At 32.6% G+C, this 10,294-nt stretch overlaps 1 pseudogene; it reads right to left on the bottom strand.

The window, feature by feature from the left end:
* Positions 1-6,667: 6,667 nt before the first annotated feature.
* Positions 6,668-8,124, bottom strand: LOC119615186 (annotated as a pseudogene).
* Positions 8,125-10,294: the final 2,170 nt, after the last annotated feature.

The raw sequence follows: 10,294 nt of genomic DNA, 5'->3' as shown, positions 1-10,294 counted from the left end.
AGGTCTATAGTCTAGTCTATAGTCTAGTCTATAGTCTAGTCTATAGTCTAGTCTATAGTCTAGTCTATAGTCTAGTCTATAGTCTAGTCTATAGTCTAGTCTATAGTCTAGTCCTATAGTCTAGTCTATAGTCTAGTCTATAGTCTAGTCTATAGTCTAGTCTATAGTCTAGTCTATAGTCTAGTCTATAGTCTAGTCTATAGTCTAGTCTATAGTCTAGTCTATAGTCTAGTCTATAGTCTAGCTAAGTCTAGTCTATAGTCTAGTCTATAGTCTAGTCTATAGTCTAGTCTATAGTCTAGTCTATAGTCTAGTCTATAGTAGTTCTATAGTCTAGTCTATAGTCTAGTCTATAGTCTAGTCTATAGTCTAGTCTATAGTCTAGTCTATAGTCTAGTCTATAGTCTAGTCTATAGTCGTCTATAGTCTAGTCTATATAGTCTAGTCTATAGTCTAGTCTATAGTCTAGTCTATAGTCTGTCTATAGTCTAGTCTATAGTCTAGTCTATAGTCTAGTTATAGTCTAGTCTATAGTCTAGTCTATAGTCTAGTATAGTCTAGTCTATAGTCTAGTCTATAGTCTAGTCTATAGTCTAGTCTATAGTCTATATAGTCTAGTCTATAGTCTAGTCTATAGTCTAGTCTATAGTCTAGTCTATAGTCTATATAGTCTAGTCTATAGTCTAGTCTATGTCTAGTCTATAGTAGTCTATAGTCTAGTCTATAGTCTAGTCTATAGTCTAGTCTATAGTCTAGTCTATAGTCTAGTCTATAGTCTAGTCTATAGTCTAGACTATAGACTAGACTATGACTAGACTATAGACTAGACTATAGACTAGACTATAGACTAGACTAGACTAGACTATAGACTAGACTATAGACTAGACTATAGACTAGACTATAGACTAGACTATAGACTAGACTATAGACTAGACTATAGACTAGACTATAGACTAGACTATAGACTAGACTATAGACTAGACTATAGACTAGACTATAGACTAGACTATAGACTAGACTATAGACTAGACTATAGACTATAGACTAGACTATAGACTAGACTATAGACTAGACTATAGACTAGACTATAGACTAGACTATAGACTAGACTATAGACTAGACTATAGACTAGACTATAGACTAGACTATAGACTAGACTATAGACTAGACTATAGACTAGACTATAGACTAGACTATAGACTAGACTATAGACTAGACTATAGACTAGACTATATACTAGACTATAGACTAGACTATAGACTAGACTATAGACTAGACTATAGACTAGACTATAGACTAGACTATAGACTAGACTATAGACTAGACTATAGACTAGACTATAGACTAGACTATAGACTAGACTATAGACTAGACTATAGACTAGACTATAGACTAGACTATAGACTAGACTATAGACTAGACTATAGACTAGACTATAGACTAGACTATAGACTAGACTATAGACTAGACTATAGACTAGACTATAGACTAGACTATAGACTAGACTATAGACTAGACTATAGACTAGACTATAGACTAGACTATAGACTAGACTATAGACTAGACTATAGACTAGACTATAGACTAGACTATAGACTAGACTATAGACTAGACTATAGACTAGACTATAGACTAGACTATAGACTAGACTATAGACTAGACTATAGACTAGACTATAGACTAGACTATAGACTAGACTATAGACTAGACTATAGACTAGACTAGACTAGACTAGACTATAGACTAGACTATAGACTAGACTATAGACTAGACTATAGACTAGACTATAGACTAGACTATAGACTAGACTATAGACTAGACTATAGACTAGACTATAGACTAGACTATAGACTAGACTATAGACTAGACTATAGACTAGACTATAGACTAGACTATAGACTAGACTATAGACTAGACTATAGACTAGACTATAGACTAGACTATAGACTAGACTATAGACTAGACTATAGACTAGACTATAGACTAGACTATAGACTAGACTATAGACTAGACTATAGACTAGACTATAGACTAGACTATAGACTAGACTATAGACTAGACTATAGACTAGACTATAGACTAGACTATAGACTAGACTATAGACTAGACTATAGACTAGACTATAGACTAGACTATATACTAGACTATAGACTAGACTATAGACTAGACTATAGACTAGACTATAGACTAGACTATAGACTAGACTATAGACTAGACTATAGACTAGACTATAGACTAGACTATAGACTAGACTAGACTATAGACTAGACTATAGACTAGACTATAGACTAGACTATAGACTAGACTATAGACTAGACTATAGACTAGACTATAGACTAGACTATAGACTAGACTATAGACTAGACTATAGACTAGACTATAGACTAGACTATAGACTAGACTATAGACTAGACTATAGACTAGACTATAGACTAGACTATAGACTGGACTATAGACTAGACTATAGACTAGACTATAGACTAGACAATAGACTAGACTATAGACTAGACTATAGACTAGACTATAGACTAGACTATAGACTAGACTATAGACTAGACTATAGACTAGACTATAGACTAGACTATAGACTAGACTATAGACTAGACTATAGACTAGACTATAGACTAGACTATAGACTAGACTATAGACTAGACTATAGACTAGACTATAGACTAGACTATAGACTAGACTATAGACTAGACTATAGACTAGACTATAGACTAGACTATAGACTAGACTATAGACTAGACTATAGACTAGACTATAGACTAGACTATAGACTAGACTATAGACTAGACTATAGACTAGACTAAGACTAGACTAGACTATAGACTAGACTATAGACTAGACTATAGACTAGACTATAGACTAGACTATAGACTAGACTATAGACTAGACTATAGACTAGACTATAGACTAGACTATAGACTAGACTATAGACTAGACTATAGACTAGACTATAGACTAGACTATAGACTAGACTATAGACTAGACTATAGACTAGACTATAGACTAGACTATAGACTAGACTATAGACTAGACAATAGACTAGACTATAGACTAGACTATAGACTAGACTATAGACTAGACTATAGACTAGACTATAGACTAGACTATAGACTAGACTATAGACTAGACTATAGACTAGACTATAGACTAGACTATAGACTAGACTATAGACTAGACTATAGACTAGACTATAGACTAGACTATAGACTAGACTATAGACTAGACTATAGACTAGACTATAGACTAGACTATATATAGTCTATTGTCTAGACTATAAACTAGACTATAGACTTGGCTATAGATTAGACTATAGAGATAAATATAGACTAGATTACAGATAAGAATAGACTAAAATCTAGACTAAAGACTACGCTATATATATAAAATCTAAACTATAGATGTGACTATAGGTTAGACTGTAGCCAAAACTATAGAACTACAGACTAGGGTAAGATTTCAATAAAGGTCTTGCAAGAAATCTACGCAAAATAATTGAAATAAAGATTAAATCACAGTAAGTTTTTATGCTAAATAACGAGCTGCTAATTATTTCCTTATGGAAGTTTGAACAATTTCTTATTAAAATTATTAAACTATTTTTTCTTTTTGTTTTACAAACTACAATTCAAAATCTCCATTGACTCGAATATATATTTTCTTCAATCTATCTTTTTTTCTAGAACTAAAGTAGGTTGTATTACAAAATCTATTGTAGATGTACTTAAAAGTAATTTAAGCTCAAAATATACTATTTTTTTAACATAAGCATTTTATATACACATATAAAAATACGAACGAATTAATTAATTGCATTTCTTGGAAAGAATTTACAAATATTGTGAACAAATTTATAAGTAAATTTCTTATCTTAGTGATTAAGTTTATATTAATTAATAAGCTAGCCTTTTATATTATTATATATTGTATGCATTTTATATACAAAAAACAAGAAATTGTATTTTTATAGAATTTTTATCTATCCGATTTTTTATACATGAGATTTAAATAAACTACTTTTTATACCTATTTTTTTGGTAAAAAAAAAAATAAAAACAAATATGAGAAAAGATGTGTTTAAATTCAATATTATTTATTATTTGTTCCAGTAGATATTTATAAGACTAGTCAAGACTATCATCAGGACTATAGTGTAGACTATACCATTTCAATAGCAATTTAGCCATTATATTTGTGATGATTGTTAGCTACAGTGCATAATTCTAAATTAGTTCGCGCGGAAAGATGGTCACTGAGAGAACGGTTTAGGTAAGACATTAAGCTAGACTAAACTCGTGCAATAGCTATGAATATTTGTACATAGTTTGGACTATCAACTAGCCTATAGGCGGAACCTTAGTCAAGACTAGACTATAGTCCAGACTACAGACTAGACTGTAGACTGGACCATAGTCTGGACCATAGTCTGGACAATAAACTAGGCTATAGACTGGACTGTAGTCTGGACTATAGACTGGAGTATAGTCTGGACTATAGTCTGGACTATAGGCTGGACTATAGTCTGGACTATAGGCTGGACTATAGTCTGGACTATAGTCTGGACTGTAGTCTGGACTATAGTCTGGATTATAGACTAGACTATAGTCTGGACTACAAAATAGACTATAGTCTGGACTACATACTAGACTATAGACTAGACCATAGTCTGGACTATAAACTGGACTATAGACTGGACTATAGTCTGGACTGTAGTCTGGACTGTAGTCTGGACTATAGTCTGGATTATAGTCCGGACTATAGTCTGGACTATAGTCTGGATTATAGTCTGGACTATAGTCTGGATTATAGACTAGACTATAGTCTGGACTACAAAATAGATTGTAGTCTGGACTACAGATTAGACTATAGTCTGGACTATAAACAAGACTATAGTCTGGACTATAGACAAGACTATAGTCTGGACTATAGACAAGACTATAGTCTGGACTATAGACAAGACTATAGTCTGGACTATAGACAAGACTAGAGACAAGACTATAGTCTGGACTATAGACAAGAAATAGTCTGGACTATAGGCAAGACTATAGTCTGGACTATAAACTAGACTATAGTCTCGACTATAAACTAGACTATAGTCTGGACTATAGACTAGACTATAGTCTGGAATATAGACTAGACTAGTCTGGAATATAGACTAGACTATAGTCTGGACTATAGACTAGACTAGGGAACTATAGTCTGGACTATAGACTAGACTATAGTCTGGACTATAGACTAGACTATAGTCTGGACTATAGACAAGACTATAGTCTGGACTATAGACAAGACTATAGTCTGGACTGACTATAGTCTGACTATAAGACTATAGTCTGGACTATAGACAAGACTATAGTCTGAACTATAGACAAGACTATAGTCTGGACTATAGACAAGACTATAGTCTGGACTATAGACAATACTATAGTCTGGACTATAGACAAGACCATAGTCTGGACTATAGACAAGACTATAGTCTGGACTATAGACAAGACTATAGTCTGGACTATAGACAAGACTATAGTCTGGACTATAGACAAGACTATAGTCTGGACTATAGACAAGACTATAGTCTGGACTATAGACAAGACTATAGTCTGGACTATAGACAAGACTATAGTCTGGACTATAGACAAGACTATAGTCTGGACTATAGACAAGACAATAGTCTGGACTATAGACAAGACTATAGTCTGGACTATAAACTAGACTATAGTCTGGACTTTAAACTAGACTATAGTCTGGACTATAGACTAGACTATAGTCTGGACTATAGATTAGACTATAGTCTGGAATATAAACTAGACTATAGTCTGGTATATAGACTAGACTATAGTCTGGAATATAGACTAGACTATTGTCTGGACTATAGACTAGACTATAGTCTGGACTATAGACTAGATTATAGACTAGACTATAGTCTGGAAAATAGACTAGACTATAGTCTGGACTATAGACTAGACTATAGTCTGGACTATAGACAAAGCCATAGTTTGACTATAACTAGACTATAGTTTGCACTATAGACAAGATTTGACTATAGTCTGGCATTACAGAGTTATTCATCACTTTAATAATCATTCCAGAAAAGAACTGTACATACTCAATATCGTTTATAACACCAAATCATGGCATTAATTATTTCATGTATTTTTTAATTGGAAATATTGGAAAATAACAACAATTGTTCAATTATTAAAACAACAGCAGCTATCTTTTGCAATAATTACTTGATGTTGTTCTTAATAATTTTCTTTTGAGTTTATTGAACCTATGCTTAATTGTTCTAGGAATAGCATCGTTTACTGATAAACAAATGTTTTTTCTATTTTTAATTAAAAAAAGAAAACAAAATTAAAAAAGGGGCGTTTATCACTGGAATTCAAAAATCATTTGCTGTCTTCCAACAAAGCAGATAAGATTTTAAAAACGAATTTTAAAAAATTAGTTTCACTTTTCTTCTTTTTACTGATAAAAATCTTCTCGATAATTTATTTTTCTAAATTATATTTATTTCTTTTTTAACTTAAAATTCTTTTAAAATAAAAATATATTTTTTAATAATTAGATAAACTCTTATAAAGTATACAAAGTAGAAAAGAGAGTTTGGGGAAATTGTTACAGCACAGGATAATTAATTAAAACTTAAATGAAAACAAACGAATGTAGTTTTTCAAATGCATTTGTTTAAGTTGTTCCAAGTATAATAGATCAATATGATTAATTCAATGATACAGTCTTATATGATAAATTACAAATGTAAGTATGTGGTAGGTGAAAAGGAAGTTTTGTTATATTTAAAATTAAATTTGGTTTACAATTCATCCTTGACTTCATCATCCAAATCAATGTCCGAAAGATCAATATCTTCTTCGACGGGCAATTGACCATCTTTACCATCCCAGGCGGGAACTGTATTGATCTTTGGTTTCTTGGCTCCCTTAACAGGTGCAGTTTGACCACGGCCAAAGGAAATATCACGTAAAAATTCATTGATGCCATCTTGTGAGAAAGAACCCTTAAGTACGGAGAATTTCATTTTCTTGAAATTGACCACAGCCATGGCGGGATTAACCGAAACCACCAATTTCCAAAGATTCTTCCAATTCCAATTGAGCGGTGGCTTCGGACCAGCCCCAACCCCATTGTTTCTGTTTGAATTTGTCACCCAAGGTGCGTAGGGTGTCCAAGAACTTATTACGGCACTTGGCATCACAGTCAAGAATATGAGGTAGCACAGAGATAATGCACAAAGGTTTACCTTCACAAGCCTTATCGAAAGAGGTTTCATCTATGATTTCTACCAACTCTGGGGGAGCCACATTGGCAGCGTGTTTATCCAAGGCCCAGGTAACAATATCAGAAGATGTGCGACCACCATCATATTCCTGAGCATCTGAGGAGCGTTTCTTACCAGCAGGGAAATATTTAATCGTGGGATAGCCTCTAACACCGTATTCCGCAGCCTTGCTTTGATGGACAGTAGCATCAAGAGCACCCAATTTAACTTTGCCCTTAAGTTGACTAGCGGCCTTAGCCCATTCGGGAGCCAAGTTCTTGCAGTGACCACACCAGGGAGCAAAGAATTCCACCAACCAATCATCTTCAGATTGCAATACCAACTTATCGAAGTTATCATCTGTTAACTCAATGACATCATCACCGCTTGAAGAACCACCGCTGCTGCTGCCGCCGCTGCTACCACCGCCAAAAGCAGCTTGAACTTTTTTCTTAGCTTCAGCTAAAGCCGCCTCCGCAATAGCTTTAGCTGTGCGTTGGCCATTGTAGTCAGAGGGCGAACGTTTGTTGGCGCCAAAGATTTTAATGGTGGGGAAACCTCTTACACCATATTGACCACCCAACGACTGGTGTTCATCGGCATTGACGGAACCTACTTTAACGACACCTTTCACAGCTTTAGCAAGTTTTTTGTATTCAGGCACTAACTTTGACAGTGACCACAACCAGGGAGCATAAAACTCCACCACCCAGATGGCATCATCTTGCACCACTAATCTATCAAAGTTGGAGGGTGTCAATTCGATAACACCATCACTGGGAGAATAAAAGCCACGCCGTGGGCAGCAATACTGAGAGGAAATACACAAACTCGCTGGAAAGTAGAAGAAATATTTAATATTAGAAAATCATTAGCTTTATATTAATTGATGATTTATTACCTTTTAGCAACATTTTCTCTTTTATTGTTAAACAAAGTTTCCAGAACAAATGGAAGAAAAGAACATTAACTGCATAAGCCGGTGACGTTGACAATTTTTTCTGTTTTGTTTGTCTTCTGTTGATAAAAGCACACGTTATATTTTTGTTAATATTTGTTTAATAAAAGGTTTTAATATTGTATGCTTATTTTCCGCAAACTGTTTTTATTTATTATTTCCTAAATTTTATTTAAAATTCACTTACTTTATATATTTTTTGCAATTCCCAGTTGTTTATCTTACTTTATTACTTCAAAGACTGTCAATTTTGTTTAGTTTCTCTTAAATTATCAGCTCTCTTCTAGACGTATCGTCTTCTGATTGGTCAGCGTCAGTTAAAAACAAGCCGACTCTGTTAAAAACGGCGTTAGTTATCCGCAGAGTACCATTTGTTAACTAGTCATAACGCCGATGATTTATTCAGTTCAAAACTTTTTAGTTTTGATTATTATGTTAAATAATGATATTCTAAGGTTTTTAAAGACCGTGGGTTATCATGTTTAAACAATTGCCAATATGAAATCTGTTAATTAATTTCATTTTTAAAATGTAGGCGAAATATGGTAGATTTTTTTACATACTTCACGGTGATGCCAAATGTTTTGTATAAAAGTATAATAGTGTATACAATGTTGGCAGCACTTTATTGCTGTTTTTTAATATCATATAGCTCCCATACAAATTTACATGTTCCCGGAAAATGGATTTGTTAATAATTTTGGCACAATTTTGAAGTCTATTTCACAGAAAAAAGAAAAATTTAGTGACTGCAGTCTTATTTATGAGAGACTTAACATTTTTTTCTTTTACCTTTTGACGAATTTCCAAATAAATTTGAAGAAATATCTTTAAAAAATTGATAATTTTCTTTCAAATTATCTGGCAACTATGATGATTCAGCTAAAGGGTTTTTGTCTTGACTTAATATATATGTAAGCTAAATGTGAATAGCTTTGTGTATTTATGATGTGGTGTTGTTATTTGCTAGGAAGAAAAACCATGGGAAAAAGTTATCGATAAATAATTAGTGCTGATTTTGAATAATTAGTAAAGGCACTGCTATTTCAATAAAAAAAATGTGTATAAAAAAACTGTGAAAGAAAGTTCTTGTTGCAACAGCATAGATGGCGCAATTTTTTGTTAGTTAGTTAGTTAGTTAGTAGTTAGTTAGTTAGTTAGTTAGTTAGTTAGTTATTAGTTAGTTAGTTAGTTAGTTAGTTAGTTAGTTAGTTAGTTAGTTAGTTAGTAGTAGTTAGTTAGTTAGTTAGTTAGTTAGTAGTTAGTTAGTTAGTTAGTTAGTTAGTTAGTTAGTTAGTAGTTAGTTAGTTAGTTAGTTAGTTAGTTAGTTAGTAGGAGAGTAGTTAGTTAGTTAGTTAGTTAGTTAGTTAGTAGTTAGTTAGTTAGTTAGTTAGTTAGTTAGTAGTTAGTTAGTTAGTTAGTTAGTTAGTAGTTAGTTAGTTAGTTAGTTAGTTAGTAGTAGTTAGTGTTAGTTAGTTAGTTAGTTAGTTAGTAGTTAGTTAGTTAGTTAGTTAGTAGTTAGAGTTAGTTAGTAGTTGTAGTTAGAGTTAGTTAGTAGTTAGTTAGTAGTTAGTTAGTAGTTAGTTAGTTAGTTAGTTAGTTAGTTAGTTAGTTAGTAGTTAGTTAGTTAGTAGTTAGTAGTTAGTTAGTAGTAGTTAGTTAGTAGTTAGTAGTTAGTTAGTTAGTTAGTTAGTAGTTAGTTAGTTAGTTAGTAGTAGTTAGTTAGTTAGTAGTTAGTAGTAGTAGTTAGTTAGTTAGTAGTAGTTAGTTAGTTAGTTAGTTAGTAGTAGTTAGTTAGTTAGTTAGTTAGTTAGTTAGTAGTTAGTTAGTAGTTAGTTAGTTAGTTAGTTAGTAGTTAGTTAGTTAGTTAGTTAGTTAGTTAGTTAGTTAGGTTAGTTAGTTAGTTAGTTAGTTAGTTAGTTAGTTAGTTAGTTAGTTAGTTAGTTAGTAGTTAGTTTTAGTTAGTTAGTTAGTTAGTAGTTAGTTAGTTAGTTAGTTAGTTAGTAGTTAGTTAGTTAGTTAGTTAGTTAGTTAGTTATTAGTTAGTTAGTTAG

Source organism: Lucilia sericata, unplaced genomic scaffold (assembly GCF_015586225.1).
Source record: "Lucilia sericata isolate MDLA Ls3-8-SP2 unplaced genomic scaffold, ASM1558622v1 Contig004325F_arrow, whole genome shotgun sequence".
Taxonomy (NCBI): Eukaryota; Metazoa; Arthropoda; class Insecta; order Diptera; family Calliphoridae; genus Lucilia; species Lucilia sericata.
The sequence above is the reverse complement of the archived record's forward strand: the minus strand, read 5'-3'. Positions and strand labels throughout refer to the sequence as shown.